The following is an 18,114-nucleotide window of genomic DNA, read 5'->3' as shown; positions in this document are numbered from 1 at the left end:
CTGTAAGGAATTTTATGTCCTCCTCGTGTCTGCTTGGATTTTCCCCAGGGGCTCCAGTTTCCTCCCCCCGTTCAAAGCGTATCGGGGGTGTAAATTGGGCACCACAGACTCGTGGGCCAAAAGTGGCCTGTTATACTGCTGTATGATTAAATTAAATTGCTTTGTGGGATATTTAAAGACTTCAGCTTGTAAACAACACCAAGTGGAAATCAGCTGAACAATGCCAGCTTCAAACCACAAGGCATAAGCTGTAAGGGCAGGGAATGAAGGAACAGCAGTGTTCCCAGACCAACATCCCTTACTTTTTGCTTTATACAGTCAGTTTCCAATTGACTTTCAGCTAACTTTGTAAATCTAAATGGCATCTTCTGAACAAAGGAAAGAGGACTGGAAGATTTTCAGGAGGTTCCACCAAATTAATGAAGAGGCAGGCCTTTCAAAATGCTAAAATATGCTATATTTCCCAATATTTATTTCAATCAAGATTCAATTTATTGCCATAGTAATAAAACTATTGTATTAAATTAAATTACTTTTTGCCTGCTGCAAGGCAGACAGATTTGCCACCGGCAGGAATTGCCGAAGCACCTCTTATAGTCCTTACAGTCAGACTTAGAGAAGCAAAAGAGAGCTCCCCCCTCCCCCCAACCTTATTCACCGAGTGCCCTTGGATTCACCTCCAGTGCTTCTTCAGCCACATTGAGTCCAGTCCAAACCATTGGCAAACCAATCCCCAGATCCGAACCTCCAACACAGTCAGGAAACCTTCAGTGCCCTTGCCGTCTCCTCACATCCCTGGTTGGTTCTGTTACATGGCGCCCCTCCAGCCAGCTAGAGTCAGTCTGCAGCCTGGTGCGAGTCTCCCCACAGCAGTCTCCAGCAGCCCATGGGTTCTTTGCATCAAGTTGCCAGCACCCTGCTGCATGCGCTGGTCCTCAGCTGCAGAGCCCCTTCACTGGTCCGCCACCATGGTCACCGTCCCTGCGTGTCATTTCCTCCGCTTCTCCCACTCAGATGGTGCGCGATCTTCCTGGAGTTTGCAGCCCCTATGGCTGCTGCTAATTAATAGGGCACCGCCATCTTGGGTGCAGGTCCACGGTTGCGGGATTTCAAATAAAAAGCCCATTTGGAGCCGACAGCAGTCAACTGGATCACACGGGAGCACTGCATCTTCACTCCCTCACTCCCTGCGGGTCTGCACGGGTCCACACCAGCTACAGCGGCTCAGTCAGCACCACCATCTTCAGATGGTGTCACTACAATCAGATGATGTCACTAAAACAGACTATCTGGTCCATGATGCATTCATTGCACATCTTGTTTGCCATGTTATTTGCAATGCAGTAGAGAGGATATTTCAACAGTGCTTCACTAGTTAGTGTTCTTTGAGATTATCAAAGGTGCTTTACTTTTCTGCATGTAGATACTTCATCCATGTTTCACAGGTGTCATCAAGAGCATCTAGTGTTAAGACATATAAATCTTTATTACTCTTCCTTGCCAACACCATGCTGGAAGTTTCAACAAGATTGTATAGACTTCAAACTTGGCACAAAGCTCCTGATAGATCTTATAAAGGTATATAAAATCACGAGGGGCATGGACAAAGTCTTTGTCCCAGGGCAAGGGAGCCCAAAACGCGAGAGCATAGATTTAAGATGCAAGGGGAAAAATTAAAAGGGAGTCAACTTTTTCACACAGAAGGTGGCGGGAATGTGGAAAGAACTGCCAGAGGACGGAATGAAGGTGGGGACAATTAGTTTATTTAGTAGATGTTTAGACATGGGTTAGGAATGTTTGGAGAGATGTGGACCAAACTTAAGTAAGAAGGATGATTTCAGAAAGGCAACATGGTTAGTATGGACAAATTGTTCCTCTATCACAGAGATGTTTTCAAAACTTTAATAAATGCATCAAGAGGTTTCTGTGGAAAGGTAAGCCTTTCAGAGTCTCTATTGATAAATTAACTTGGAATTTTGAATTGGGAGGATTAATGCTCCCGGATTTCAAAAAATATTTTTGGGCAACCCATTTGAAGTTTGTCACCTCCCTTTTTGACAAGTCTTCATGGGCAAAATTGGTTAAGGTTGGTGAGAGGATAGCAGAAAACCTTATATATAAATGGAATTCTAAATTATTATCTGGCCCTAAAGAAGCCCCCTTATTAAAGCAAATAATTACAATAGGAATAAAATGAATGGTCAAATTCAGTACGGGGGGGGGGGGGGTCTTTCATTCAAAACACCCCTAGCTCAAAATATGTTAATTCCATTAACGATTGATAATAAATCCTGGGCATTTGGTCCCAGAGGGGGGGTCAAGTGTACTGAGGATGCTTATAAGCAGGAGCAATTTATGACTTTAGAGCAAATAGGATAAATATGGAAAGTGTGCAAAAGAGTCAAAGTGTGATTCAATTATTATAAAGAAAGGAAAATTACAATAAAATGACAAAAACGCAAATTCAATGTCCATGTTCAACCAAAGGGAGAAAAAGATAATAGAGAGAAAGAAGAACAAAATAAGAGGAACTCCTCCCCCCCTTTTTTCTGCTATCTTTCTTTAATTCAGGGAACCCCTAAACAGGGGCTTGATAAATCAAGACAAAGATGGAAATCAGATTTGAGTGTAGAAATTGATCCATTTTACTGGTCCAACTTATGTTAGGACGTCATGATTAACACGATTAATCTAGGATATCAGATGGTGCAATATGACTTCTTGCATCAGCTATACCTTACACCACAAAAGCTACATAAACTCAAATCAGAAATATCAAACCAATATTTTTGATGTGGTCAAGAAATAGGTTCTTTCTTGCATTCAACCTGGTCATGCCCTAAAGGGAGGCCTTTCTGGGAAGATTTAGGTAATCTCCTGGGGAAAAAAATTGCTGGAATTTGATACCCTCAGGTACCTGTGTTATATTTATTGGGAAATTTAGAAGACATAAGACCTAAAATGAGGCTGTTGAAATATCAATTAATATTCATTAAACTCAGTTTAGCAGAGTTTAGCAGTTTAGCAGTTACTTGGAAATTTGATTCCAATTAGGTTTAGCCCGCTGGAAGATAGAAATGCATAATTGTGTTCCCCTGGAGAAGATCACCTATAACCTCAGAAACAGGTAGGATGTATTTTCAAGAATTATGGAATTCATACCTAAGGTACATCGTGGTAAATCTTCAACGGTTCCCCCCTCCCCTGCTCACAGCACCGAGGACCCTAGTTAAGTCAGGTTATTTGTCCCTTGATGGAAGTGGGGTTTATCCGAGGTGAAGCCAATCTTTTCTTTTTATTATTCTTTCTCTTTTCTTACTTCTTTCTTTGGGGGGGGGGTGGTGAGTTCCTCTTATTTTGTTCTTCTTTCTCTCTATTATCTTTTTCTCCCTTTGGACATTGAATTTGAATTTTTGTCATTTTATTGTAATTTTCCTTTCTTTATAATAATTGAATCACACTTTGACTCTTTTTGCACACTTTAATATCGACATGCGGATCGATATTTATATTATTTTGTTAATATTATGGATATTGATGTTTTTCTTTTTGATTATTTTTCGTTTTGACTGCATGTTGATTGAAAATTCTCAAAATAAAATATTTTTTAAAAGTATGGACAAATTGAGTGGAAGGGCCTGATTCCATGCTGTATGGCTTTCCATGACTCTAAGATCTACCTGGCAGAATATTCTTTGCTTTCCTCTATACCTCTGTGACCTGCATTATATAGAGAAGGCTCCTTAAGGCACTGGAAAGGTGCTACCAGGATAATGTCCTGTCCAAGGCCAACTATTAACCCCTCTCTCTATCAACAATTATGGTGCTTGTTAGGACTATTTTGTCTCTTTACCCCATTTCCATTCATTCCCGTACCAGGTCACCTCTAAGGAGAACCTTCCTGACCCTATTAGCATTGGAATGCTTTCCTGTTCTTCCCAGTCTCCACCCAGATTATGCCACCAGTTACACTCTCCCCTCTCACCTTTCTAATGTGCACATAGATAACCCTCTCCTGTCCCTTCAAAATACTTTTCCCAAACATCTAACCAATGTGTAAGCAAAATTATCACCGAACTCTCCTCTCCCTCTCTTTTTTATTTCCAGATCCCTGTCAAAGGGGTCTGGCCCAAATTATCACAATTTTAAATTTAGACATCCAGCCCGGTAACAAGATCTTTGGCTCATGAGCCCATGCCAACCAATTACCTACCATCCCCAGTATGTTTTGAACGGTGGGAGGAAATCAGAATACCTGGAGGAAACTCATGCACAGACAGGGAGAATGTACAAACTCCTTACAGTCAGTGCAGGATTCGAACCCCATCCCAATCTCTGGCACTGGAACAGCATTCCATTAACCGTTACACTAACTGTTATGCTCCATAATATTGATTCCCATGGTTGCTGCGTGACCTGCTGAGTTTTTCCAGCGCTTCTGTGTATTGTGAGACCCCACCATCTGCATATTTCTTGTTTAACTACAAATACTTTTAAGTTGTCTGAGTAATCCTAAAGATTTTATTTTAATGATTTACTTGCAGAGAAACAGCAATGAAGCCGATCTAGAAAGTGCTACTTGGATCAGGATCTTACATTGCAAAGTTTACGAAACAGCATTGTCAGCTTCTGTCAGTACACTTCCACTCTGTACTGAGTGAGCTTCTGTGTATGCTGTTCACTTGATTTATCACAAGATCCAAGGGCTGCTTTGCACTTGCTTACCAGCTGCAATCCCTCAGGATACAGCCCTTAAATGCAGACTGGCAAAACACTCACAGCATTCCTTCAACCATTGAAGGGAGCTGCTCCTTCAAGGACGGAGGTTGCTTTGCTAGGACACAAACTCCAGGGGAGATCTGGACGGAATTTTACCTGGAGAAAGTATTTACTCTGTGTTATAAACTCTCCAGGACTACTGCTAGGAGCTCCTGACAAGTAGACAGCAGGTCTGCTTGGACTGTGAATGTATTTAGGAAGGTTTACAATAAGAGCAAATGTCATTCCTTCTCTTCCTGATCTTGTGAAGTGAAGGAAAAAGATGCAGAGCCCTTTTCTCCTTGACAACCAGATTTGGGTATCTTCTCTGGTGCAGTGCTTGTGAGGTTAGAAATCTGAGAGGGATAGAGACCTTCTCTATAAGACAATTCAAGTAATTTGCATAGCCCTTTACTTGAAGTTGCAGGAGGTGACAAATCTTAAGTGTATACAGACTTTGTGAAACCTCCCCTATATAGATAGCACTCCTTGGTGCAGCATGGTGTCACAGTTAATAGGATACTGCATCACTACTCCATGGACCTGGACTTCATCCTCACCTCAATTTTGAAGTTCTTACAGCAGCGGTGTGAGTTACCCTCAAGAGCTCTGCTTTCCTCTTGCATCTCAAATACACATGACTCAATGGGTTAATTTAGCTACTGTATATTGCCCCTAGTATGTCGGTTGTTGGTGGGTGGTAGAATCTGGAGAGAGTTAATGGAGAAAATTTAAAATAGGATTGGTGTAAATGGATGCTTGATGGTCAGCATGGACTTGATAGAGCCTTTTTCCATGTAACTCGTATCTTTCCTAATACGAGCTCTACTTGTGATAGATGTAATACTGACTCATATGTTTTAGTCATATGTTAGAAAAATTTTGGAAAGGTATTTTTAAAACTCTATTAATGATACTGGTTATTCAATTACAACCTAACCCCTATAACTGCTCCTTTTAGAATTACAGATGTAGGTTGTTTACCTACTTCTACATATTGAGTTGTAGATTTTTCTACTCTATTAGCTCGAAGAGCCATTTTACTTCAAGAGTAAGAATCTGATTCTCTGAAATGATTTCTCATGCTGTCTTTCTTAAATCTAGAAAAAAAATCCTAAGTCGTACTTTAGGTACAATTACTTATTTGTAGAAACATGGCAACTATTTTTAAAATTACTTTCATGGGATGTAACTGCCGTTATTCTATGAATTAACTCTTCCTTTCCAGGTGTAACATAATTCTTGCCATTTTTGTTATCTGTAGGTGTGGACCAGAGCTATGTTTTAAACTATTTGACAGGGTAGGCTGCTCACTTGTTGTTTTTAGTAGATTAGCTGGGGATTTACACATATATATTATAATTATTTCTTGATCTCTATTTTCTTTGTTAGGAGAATTATTTCTGATATGTCACATTTTCACTCTTTGAAATTTATATATGACACTTATACTATGTAGTCTTGGACATGCCATTTTAATTATGTTATTTCTATTGTTATGCTGTCTACATTATGAAATGTTAATATAAATATTGAAAAAGAGCCTTTTTCATGGTAGGTGACTAGCTATGAAATCGGGCACATGTAACTCAAGCCTCCTCCTATTGAACCCCATTATTGCCAACAATGCCTATGGTCTATCTCCATCATAGCCAAGCAAAGGAAGCGTTGGACATAGACATAGAAATAGCCCCCACACCTCCTTATGCCTGATGAAGAAGGTCTCAGGCCTGAAACGTTGACTCCCCTTGCTTTCCATGGATGCTGCATGACCTGCTGAGTTCCTCCAGCAATTTTCTGTACTGTGCTGGAGATAGAAAAATACCCATTATCATTTTCATGAAAGAGAGAAATTGAAGATTGCTTTCATATGAGCAGCACCAATGTTACAAACTTCTGTGGAGTAAAGTGGCGAAGAATTCTCCCTTCTCTATTATGATCTCTAACAAAAGTACACAAAGTTGCTTTTCAGGCCGACATTGAAATTAAGAATCACAATTACTGGCATACTTTGGGATCCAGACCTCTATTTGCAATGCTTTGGAAAATTGTGACCAAGAAGTAAAGGTGAAGGTTCCAATTCTTTTCAAATTTCCATTTAGAATGCAACATACATTAAATTCTTTAACTTTGAGAGTCACCATTTTGTCCATTGCTCCTCACAGAAATGAGACCCCAGTGAGGAATCAACTCACAACCCCTGGTTTACAAGACCAGTGCTCTAACCAATGAGCTATTGGAGCCTCTGTGTTGCATTTCACTCTGAAAGACTTACAAATGGGCTTAGTTTGCATTAATTCAGAATAAAGAACAGCAATGAGGAAGCGTACAGGAGGGAGATAGATCAGCAAGGCAGGGTATAACCTGACAACAACCTTGCGCTTAATGTCAGCAAAATCAAGGAGATGTTTGTGGACTTCGAGGAAGTTAAGGGAACAGGACCCAGTCCTCATCAAGGGCTCAGTAGTGGAGAGGGTCAAGAACTTCAAATTCCTGGGTGTCAACATCACGGACGAACTGTCCTAGAGCCTCCACGTTTTTGCAATCACAAAGAAAGCTATACTTTGTGAGGTGCTCGAGGAGATTCAGTACGTCACCGAAGACTCTCGAAAACTTCTGCAGGGGAACCGTGGAGAGCATTCTGGCTGTTTGCGTCACTGCCTGATTATGGACGTGCAAACTCTCAGGATAAAAATAAACTCCAGAGGGTTGTTAATTCAACCTGTGACATCACAGGCATCAGACCTCACTCCACCGAAGGCATCTATATGAGATGATGTCTTAAAAAAGCAGCTTCTATCCTCAAAGACCCCCACCATCCAGCCATGCCCTCTTCACTCTGCTACAATCGGGGAAAAGGTACAGGAGCCTAAAGATGAGCACTCAATGCTACAAGGACAGCTTCTTCCCTGCTACCATCAGATCCCTGAATAATCAAAGAACCAAAGGCACTTTTGATGCTGCCACAAAACACCAAATTCCATGACTTGTTTATGACAATTGATTCTGATTCTGAAAGTAAAGCCCTTAATATTTTGTGTTGAATAAAAAGATAATTAAACAATAATGTCAAGTAGATTTTATCTTCCATAATAAAACATGCTTACAAAGCTTTGGGAAAGTGTATATACTTTGGCATTGGTATTTACTTCAGTTTTAGTTCGGAACATTGGTGTTGTATTAGAAACCAAGGCCAGAGAGGATACCAAGTACTTACTTTTGCCACTGTATTCAAGTGAAACCAGTTCAAGCTACTTCTTTACACTAGTAAACACCACAGGGCCACCATCCTTTTGCAGAATTTATAATGCACGTTTTATTATTAACTGGAAGATATTATTTTTAACTAGAAAGAATATTTAAATCCGGTGAATGTCTTGGAAAGCTCAAAATCTGGTGGTCTCTTAATATGATTAATACGTATCTATCACAGATCTGACTATAATTAAAGCTGTAGCAGCATCCACTGTTCAGCAAAGATGAAGGCATCTCTGTTGTCAACAAATCCTTATCTTCAAATGTAAGTTGCTCTATCTTTCTATGTCACTACCTGATATCAGGAAGGTAGATCCACTATGATCCCTCATTGCATTAATGCCACATATAATCCCTCCATCCTAAAATGGTGCACTAAATACAGGCCTAAACATGCTTGATGGTGGTCAGCACACAAGACAAAATATGGAAACCCCGCTCTCATACTCCACATGAACCTGCAATGTAATTTAAAAGAACAAATACATATTTTTCTTGTTCCTAGTACCATAAAGACTCCTTAAGCAGCATTTTTGACAAAGAATTTAACATGCAACATACCAGTAACAACCTTGGCTCAGTTGTAGCATTCATGTCAGTTTTAGAAGATGGTAGGTTCAAGTCTCACAACATTGATTTCAGCAGAGCTGGATCCTCTGTCCAGTATTGAGATTAGAGTGCAGTGCCTGAGCCGTGTGTTTCAAATGAAACATGCTAAGCTGAAGGGAGACTTGACAATTGTTTGCATATATGGGATTAAACTCTCTTCTTCACCCTGTATGCTACACTTGAGAGTTGAGATTTACTCTGGTAACATGGAAAAGAAAATCTCTCTCAAGCAAGGCAGAATTTGCGACCTGTACCTCTTTTAACCCTGAGATTCCCTTCACTGTGGGCGAGGCAGAACAACCACTTATTGGTAGTGCAAAGCAAAAACTGTATACAGTGTATACATGTAAACAAATAAAGAACTGTAAACTGTGTAATACAGAGAAAATGAAAACAAAATAATAAAATGCACAAGTAAGGGTCCTTAAATGAGTCCCTGATTAAGTTTGTAGTTGAAGAGTCTGATGGTGGAGGGGTAGCAGCTGTTCCGGAACTTGGTAGTGTGAGTCTTGTGGCACCTAGACCTCTTTCCTGATGGCAGCAGTGAGAACAGAACGTGTGTGGTGTCAATCCTTGATGATTGCTGCTACTCTCCAATGGCAGTGTTTCCTGTAGAAGTTCTCAATAGTGGGGAGGGTTCTGTCTGTGATGACCTGGGCTATGTCCACCACCTTTTGGAGGGCTTTACATTCAGGGGTATTGGTGTCCCCATATCAGACCGTAATGCAGCCAGTCAGCACACTTTCCACCACACCTCTGTAGAAATTTGCCAAGATTTTCGGGGTCGTACCAAACCACTGCAAATTCCTGAGGAAGTGGAGGCATGGACATGCTTCTTAAAAAGCTATTAGTGTCTTGGGTCCAGGGATGTTCTTCCAAGAGAGTGACTCCCAAGAACTTGTATTTGGTCACCCTCTCCACCTCTGATCTCCCAAGGATCTTACACCTCTGGTTTTCCCTTCCTGAAGTCAACAATCAGCTCCTTAGTTTTGGTGACATTGAGTACAAGGTTGTTGTCAGTGCACCATTCATTCAGCCAAGGTTTCAATCTCCCTCCTGTATGCTGACTCATCGCCTTTCTTTATATAGCACACTACTGTGGTATCGCCGGCAAATTTGTAGATGGTGTCATTGTCGTACTGAGTCACACAGTCGTAGCTGTAACGTGAGTAGAGCAGGGGGCAAAGAATGCAGTCCTGTGGTGCTCAAGTATGGATGGAAATTGTGGGGGAGATGTTCTTACCAATCATAATTTCCACAATACAATCTTGACTGAACAATCAGGTGAAGGGATGTATGATTGGGAAAGTAGGTAAATAAGTAATAATGAACGGTTTGTTACTTGGATTCTAGAAGTGAATATCAAGGGTAGGGTGAAACATTGCCTAAAAGGAATAACATGGGGAGGCAGGGATTAGTGGGTGTATTTAAAACAGAATGAGGTGGAGAAAAAAAAGATCAGTGCTTTAAAGTCAATTTGTTTTTATAATGCATGTTTCATTTTGGATGTTTTCTTTAAATCTTTCCCTGGATTATGTTGGCTCACATATCTTAGATCACTTTTGTGGGTAAGTTCCACTTCCCTCAACTTTCATGTTTGTCTTGTGATCTAAGTAAGCTTTTGAAAATACTCCTAGCAAAGACCAACAAGAAACCTAATTTAGTGTTTCTTGTTCATTAAAGGCTCCGTAACATTTAGCATTGATCTTTGAAAGCAGGAAGGCAGCTAGTCAGACTTTGTTTAAAATTAAAATATTAATCTAATTTATTAAACAGTGAGAAAATAAGTGAAATTAATTCTGAGTATATTCAATGATATGCTTAGAATGGGACGTTTTTTCTCTCTCCATGAATAAACAACATGACAAAAGAATCAATTTAATGCATGTTTGTTCTTTTATAGATACCCTTTCAAAATTTGCTTTTCCTTTATATAATCTGTGGGAGATGACTCGTTTATTTTACCCTTTCCTTTGAAGTTTCCAAATCATTAAAAGCTTCAGATAAACCAGTCAGCCAGGCCTAACTTTCTTTCCGCACTTCCTCAGGGGACCTATAGTCACCTCCAGTTGGTTGCTCACCTTGTCTCAGATTTCTGCGGCCATGCATTGAAGTTCAAGAATTGAGGATGAGCTGTAGGTCAGATCCTGTCGCATGTGCGCTGCTTCTCCATCACCGGACTGCTACCGACACGCTGCGGCAAGGAGCCAGATGTCCTCCCATCTGGCCCCTTCACTTTACCCAGGTTCTGATTGACATGAGGATCACACTCCTATTCGTTTGACTGAAGTTGACAACCCCTTGCACAAAGACAAATGGTTTAATTATTTTCAGGTATTTTTAATTCAGCTTCATTATTTTCATTTTAAAGGACTTTGATATAAATGATTTATATTTATTCCAGCACTTGTTTGAAAAGATCAGGATGATCTTTTCAAACAGGACAGCAGCAAACATTGCTAGGCAGGCCGTCAAGATCCAGTTCCTGAGGTTTAGATTCCACTGGGAGCCGAGCCCCCCTGATGAAACTCAGGTACTGTAATGATTGGTGTAAGCACAGGGTAAGCTTAAGTATTAGGTCAGAGGGAAATCAATCAGGCCTAATATATTGAACAGAATCTATATTGAAGTTAGGACCTTCCTCATTTGTCGTGGCTTATTTCTGGAATGACTTGATTCAAAATATTTGGCTGTTATGAATTGATCTGAACATGGCACACTGCCTGTGTTTGTCAAGGCAATCCTGGATACTCCACTCAAGCCTAACATTCAACAAACAATTCGAACCCATCTCAGAATTTATGTATTTAGATAAAGAACCCATAGATATCTTGACAGGAGTTATTACTTTATTAGAATAATAAACCCCAACCAACCAATTTTCCCTTGCAACCGCTGCAACCGTGCCTGCATCGGACTTGTCAGTCACCAACGAGCCTGCAGCAGACGTGGACATACCCCTTCATAAATCTTCGTCCGCGAAGCCAAGCCAAAGAAGAAGAAGAATAAAGATTGTAAGAGTCCTGGGGCAGTTGAAGGTGTGACTTGGTCGAACTGTACACATCTATGTGTAGCATAGAAAGAGTAAGTAGTTGGGGAAAAAACATCCCCTGAGCAAATTGAGAAGCTGATAAACATACAGGTTAAGTGGTTGAGAGGAAGAACCTTTTTGCCCAGAAGGTGGTTAGAATCTGGGACGCTCTTATCAAATTAGTGGTGGAGGTCAATAGCAAGGAAGTATTTAGACAAGTACCTGAAGCACCAAGTGCTGGTGAATGGGAATAGTGTATCAGTCTGGACACAGTGGGCCGAGAGGTTGGTGTGTGTGCTGCATGGTCCAATGGCTATAACTCTAATGGCTAACATACAACAGTCATGTTCAAAAAGACAAAAAACTAAAACAGCTTGTAAATTTGGCTGTGCCGTGAGTGTTTGGAAAAATCAGCATAAGATTTTTTTTTAAACTGATAAATTTAGTGAGGTGGGCAGGGGGAAAAGTGAAAAACATTTGCTGCAGTACAAGGAATGGGGAGGGATGAGAGAACCAGAAAAAGTAGCAGTAGAAAGACAAAAGCTGGAAAGAACTGCAGAGAGCAACAAAGTGGAAAGTATACAGTGGAGAATATGAAAGTGAATAACAAGTTTGTCTTAGCTACTTAGGAACCAAGTCGGACTGGAGAGGAACAGAGAGACATTTTCAGATGGAATTGGAAAGTGGTGGATTTAGCAAACTGTTACTGTTTGCCCATTTTTACCACTAAAAGGTAAAGAAGTGGCAGAGGTGCGAGAACCTGCAAGAAATCCTGACCATTGCAAATAATCATTATATCATGTACTTCAGACAAGGCAGGTGGTGTATGAAATCAAGCAAATGTTAGAGCCCAGAACAAGAGGAGATCATTAGGCTCGTCGAATTTATATCGGTTCCTTGAATACAGCCACTTGCATTCTTCCCTTCCTTCTCCATTGCCAAGCAAGTTATTCTCTTTCAATTGCCAGGGCAATTCCTTTTTCAAAGCCCTGATTCATTCTGTTCATTTCACTCTTACCAACAGTTGGTGGTTCCAGATTACAATGATCTTCTACATTAAAAGTTTATCCACACACTACCACCTCCCCATCCCCACCGCCCTCCTAAACTTTTGAGTTTGGCAGAATCAAGGCAATTCAGCTGTTAATGACGTCTCTCCTCGAGTAGAAATAACCCAGTGTCCTGCAACTGCTCCAGGAGGTCCAAAGTTCATATTTATTGTCATACATGACATCACATACAAACTTGAGATTCTTTTTTTCAGTGAGCTAGGCAGAATTTCAAGAAGAAAGAAATGTATATTTTAAAAAAATATATAAACAAGAGAAAGAAATGTAAACAGTACTTTTTATCTGCAAGGTCTGTGCCAGACACCCACGCTAACCCTCCAGACATTCGGAGGAGACCAGATTGAAATTTGTATTTACAGGTTGTTCGTGTATGAAGGCTCATTGAAATTGCGGCAAGTTTGCAAGCATTTGGTATGAGCTGCCAATGGGAAGCACACCCTGCCTGTCACGTGCATTCTGATAAGGAACCCAATGGTGTTCCCCCTGATTTTACCATTTTCAAAATGGTAATTGAAGTGATGTAAATCAGCAAAATTTTATCTACAAAATTGACCATTCAGACACTATATCAGAAATACTTTTTTTAATTTTTTTTACTTTTCACACTATAAAGCATATTGACCAAAATACACATAAACCTTTCCCTCTTGAATATAGGCAGTGTCATTTTCTCCCCTTTATCGCCCTTCCCTTCCCTCCCTCCTTCCCACCTCCCTCCCCACCCACTCAAAGTTCAACATATATGATACATTAAATCCATTAAACAATGTCATCACACAATGAAAATAAACAAGAAAATTGTATCATCTACTTTTACACACTGGGTCAGTTCATTTCGTCTTTTTCTCATTCTGTCATTTTAGGTGGTGGAGGTCCGCGGTAGGACTTCTCTGTTGTGTTCCATGTGCGGTTCCCAAATTTGTTCAAATACTGTGATGTTATTTCTTAAATTATATGTTATTTTTTCCAATGGAATACATTTATTCATTTCTATGTACCATTGCTGTATTCTCAGGCTATCTTCTGATTTCCAGGTTGGCATAATACATTTTTTTTCCTACAGCTAACGTTATCATAATAAATCTTTTTTGTGCTTCATCCAAATCGAGTCCAAGTTCTTTACTTCTTATATTACTTAGAAGAAAGATCTCTGGATTTTTTGGTATGTTGCTTTTTGTGATTTTATTTAATACCTGGTTTAGATCTTCCCAAAACTTTTCCACTTTCTCACATGCCCAAATTGCATGTACTGTGTTTCCCGTTTCCTTCTTTCAGCGAAAACATCTATCTGATACTGTTGGGTCCCACTTATTTAACTTTTGGGGCATGGTGTATAGCCTGTGTAACCAATTATATTGTATCATGCGTAACCTCATGTTAATTGTATTTCTCATAGTTCCGGAGCATAGCTTTTCCCATGTTTCATTCTTTATCTTTATGTTTAGATCTTGTTCCCACTTTTGTTTGGGTTTAGAACTTATTTCATCGTTCTCTTTCTCTTGCAGTTTGATGTACATGTTTGTTATAAATCTTTTAATTATCATTGTGTCTGTAATCACATATTCAAAGCGGCTTCCTTCTGGTAAACTCAGACTGCTTCCCAATTTGTCCTTCAAGTAGTTTTTCAGTTGGTGGTATGCAAACATTTTACTGTGAGTTATACCATATTTGTACTTCATTTGTTCAAAAGATAATAATTTATTTCCCAAAGAACAATTTTCTATTCTTTTGATCCCTTTTCTCTCCCATTCTCTAAAGGAAAGGTGTATCTATTGTGAAAGGGATTAGTTGATTTTGCGTCACTATTAGTTTTGGTAGTTGATAATTTGTTTTATTCCTTTCTACGTGAATCTTCTTCCAAATGTTGAGCAGATGGTGCAGTACTGGTGAATTCCTATGTTGCACCAGCTTTTCATCCCACTTGTATATGTTCAGGTACCTTCTCCCCTATTTTATCTAGTTATAATCTGGTCCAATCTGGTTTTTCCCTTGTTATCTTAATTGTGCTGCTCTATAATAATTCTTAAAGTTTGGTAGCTGTAAGCCCCCTTGTTTGTACCATTCTGTTAATTTATCTAGCGCTATCCTCAGTTTCCCCCCTTTCCATAAGAATTTCCTTATTATTTTCTTTAGCTCCTTCAAGAATTTCTCTGTTAGGTGAATTGGTAACGATGGAAATAGCTATTGTATCTTCCAGAAGATATTCATTTTAATGAAATTTACCCTTCCTATCAGTGTTAGTGGTAAATCTTTCCAATGTTCTCAGTCATCTTGTAATTTCTTCATTAATGGCTGATAATTTAATTTGTATAGATGGCCTAGATTATTATCTAATCTAATACCTAGGTATCGGATTGCTTGTGTTTGCCATTTAAATGGTGATTCTTTCTTAAACTTTGTGAAATTCACATTATTCATTGGCATTGCTTCACTTTTATTTGCGTTGATCTTGTACCCCGATACTTCTCCATATTCCTTCAATTTCTTATGTAATTCTTTTATTGATAATTCTGGTTCTGTTAAGTATACTATGATGTCATCTGCAAATAGACTGATTTTATATTCCTTCTCTTTTATTTTAATCCCTCTTATTTTATTTTCTGTTCTTATCTGTTCTGCCAATGGTTCTATAGCTAATGCGAACAGTGAGGGAGATAATGGACATCCCTGCCTAGATGACCTGCTTATTTTAAATTGGTTTGATATAGAAACATAGAAGATGGGAGCAGGAGTATGTCATTCAGCCCTTCGAGCCTGCTCTGCCATTCAATGAGATCATGGCTGATCTTAAAGTTCAGTACCCCATCCCCTCCTTCTCTCCATAACCCCTAATTCCCTTATACTGAAGAAATATATCAAATTCCCTCTTAAATATATTTAATGAACCTGCTTCTACTGCTCTCTGTGGCAGGGAATTCCACAGATTCACCACCCTCTGGGTAAAGAAATTCCTCCTCATCTCGGTCCTAAATGGCTTGCCTATTATCCTCAAACCAGGGCCCCGGGTTCTGGACTCCTCCACCATTGGAAACATCCCTTCTGCATCCATTCTGTCCAGTCCTGCCAGAATTTTATATGTCTCTATCTTCTAAACTCCAGCAAGTACAATCCCAAAATGCGCAATCTTTCCTCATAAGATATTCCTGCCATTCCAGGTATCAGCCTGGTGAATCGCCTTTGCACTCCCTCCATTGCAAGAACATCTTTCCTCAGATAAGGTGACCAAAACTGCACACAATACTCCAGGTGTGGTCTCACCAAGGCTCTGTACAGCTGCAGGAAGGTATCCTTATTCCTATACTCAAACCCTCTTGATATGAAGGCCAACATACCATTTGCCTTTTTAACCGCCTGCTGTACCTGCGTGCTTGCCTTCAGTGACTGGTGCTCAAGTACCCCTAGGTCTCTCTGCACTTCCCCATCTCCCAATCTATTGCCATTCAAATAGTAATCTGCCCGCTGGTTTGTATTACAAAAGTGGATAACCTCACATTTATCCACATTGTAGTGCATTTGCCATGTATCTGCCCAGTCACCCAATTTATCCAAATCACACTGGAACTTCCTGACCCCCTCTTCAGTGCACACAACCCCTCCTAGCTTAGTATCGTCTGCAAATTTGAAGATATTACATCTAATCCCCTCATCTAGATCATTAATGTAAATTGTGAACAGCTGGGGTCCCAGGACAGATCCCTGTCTGGTCACCACCTGCCACTCAGAAAACTGGTCACAACTGGTCACCACCTGCCACTCAGAAAATGAGCAGTTTAACCCAACTCTCTGTCTTCTATCTGCCAGCCAGTTCTCAATGCACATCAATACCTTGCCCCCAATCCCATGAGCCTTGATTTTGCATGCCAGTCATTTATGTGGGACCTTATCGAAGGCCTCTTGGAAGTCCAGGTACACCACATCCACTGGCTCTCCTCCATCTATTTTACCTGTCACCATCTCAAAGAATTCCAATAGATTTGTCAAGCACGATTTATCTTTTGTAAATCCATATTGACTCTGTCCGATCCCTTCTCTGCTAGTCATATGCTCCGCTATTACATCCTTAATAATGGATTCCATCATTTTGCCCACTACTGATGTAAGGCTCACCTGCCTATAATTTCCCGTTTTTTCTCTACCCCCCTTTTTAAATAGTGGGGTGACATTAGCTACCCTCCAATCCATGGGTAGATCCTGAGTCTATTGAGTTCTGGAAAATAATTTTTAAAGCATCTGCTATCTGAATGTCCACTTCCTTAAATACCCTAGGATGTAGATTATCAGGCCCTTGGGATTTATTGGCCTTCAATTTCCCCAAGACCATGTCCTTAGAGATACTGATTTCTTTCAGCTCCTCCCTTGCATTAGTCTCTATGTTTCCCAACATCCTTGGGAGGTTATTTGTATCCTCTCTTGTGAAAACAGAACTAAAGTAAGAATTTAATTGGTCTGCCATTTCCTTATTCCCCATTATATATTCCCCTGATTCTGACTGCAAGGGACCTACTGTGGATTTCACCAATCTTTTCCTCTTGACATATCTATAAAAGCTTTTGCAGTTGGTTTTTATGTTTGCTGCATTCTTACTTTCGTAATTTATTTTTGCCCTCTTGATTAATCCCTTTGTCTTCCTTTCCTGCATCTTGAACTGTTCCCAGTCTTCGGATTTGGTACTTTTTTTGGCCAATTGATATGCTCTCTCTTTGGACCTAATGCTGTCTCGAATTTCCCTTTTTTGGTTTATTTTTATGCCAAACCGGTATAAACGATTTCTGGAATTCTTCCATTAGATCTTTGAATGCTTTCCATTGTCTATCCACTGTCAAACCCAGCCCCCATAAACACCACCCAATCAATCTTACTCAACTCCTTTCTCATACCATCATAATTCCCTTTATTTAAATTCATGTCCTTACTCTCGGTTTTAATTTCTTCACTCTCCATGTCGAGTGAGAATTCGATCATATTGTAATTGCTCCTACCCAAAGGGCCTCGTACAACAAGATTGCTGATTAGCCCCTTTTCATTGCATAATACCCAGTCTAAAATGGCCTGCTCCCGAGTTGGTTCCTCGACATATTGGTCTAGATAACCGTCCCGTAAACATTCAAGGAATTCCTCCTCCTCAGTATTTTTACTAATTTGACTAGTCCAATCTATATGTAAATTAAAATCTCCCATGATGACAGCTGTTCCCTTATTGCACGCTTCTCTAATTTCTCTTTTTATGCCTTCCCTCACCTTTACATTACTATTTGGAGGCCTATAAACCACCCCCACTAACGTTTTCCGCCCCTTGCTATTCCTCTGTTCTACCCATATAGATTCCACATCTTCCGAGTTAATATCCTTCCTGTCAATCATGTTGGTCCCTTCTCTCACCATCAATGCTAC

At 40.0% G+C, this 18,114-nt stretch overlaps 1 protein-coding gene and 1 long non-coding RNA gene across 4 annotated transcripts in view; one reads left to right on the top strand and one right to left on the bottom strand.

Annotated features, from left to right (window-relative positions):
• The window catches only part of LOC138742330 (potassium voltage-gated channel subfamily KQT member 1), an 844,658-nt gene that overhangs the window by 812,862 nt on the left and 13,682 nt on the right, over window positions 1-18,114 (top strand). The gene's annotated exons all lie outside the window — the stretch shown is intronic.
• Window positions 471-10,919, bottom strand: LOC138751332 (uncharacterized). The gene is made up of 3 exons (XR_011349821.1): window positions 10,704-10,919; window positions 6,458-6,565; window positions 471-1,461 (listed from the first exon to the last, which is right to left on the bottom strand). It is a non-coding gene; the product is annotated as an uncharacterized lncRNA (long non-coding RNA).

This window comes from Narcine bancroftii, chromosome 1 (assembly GCF_036971445.1).
Source record: "Narcine bancroftii isolate sNarBan1 chromosome 1, sNarBan1.hap1, whole genome shotgun sequence".
Lineage (NCBI taxonomy): Eukaryota > Metazoa > Chordata > Chondrichthyes > Torpediniformes > Narcinidae > Narcine > Narcine bancroftii.
Note: the sequence above shows the minus strand (reverse complement) of the source record. Positions and strands in the feature narration are given on the sequence as shown.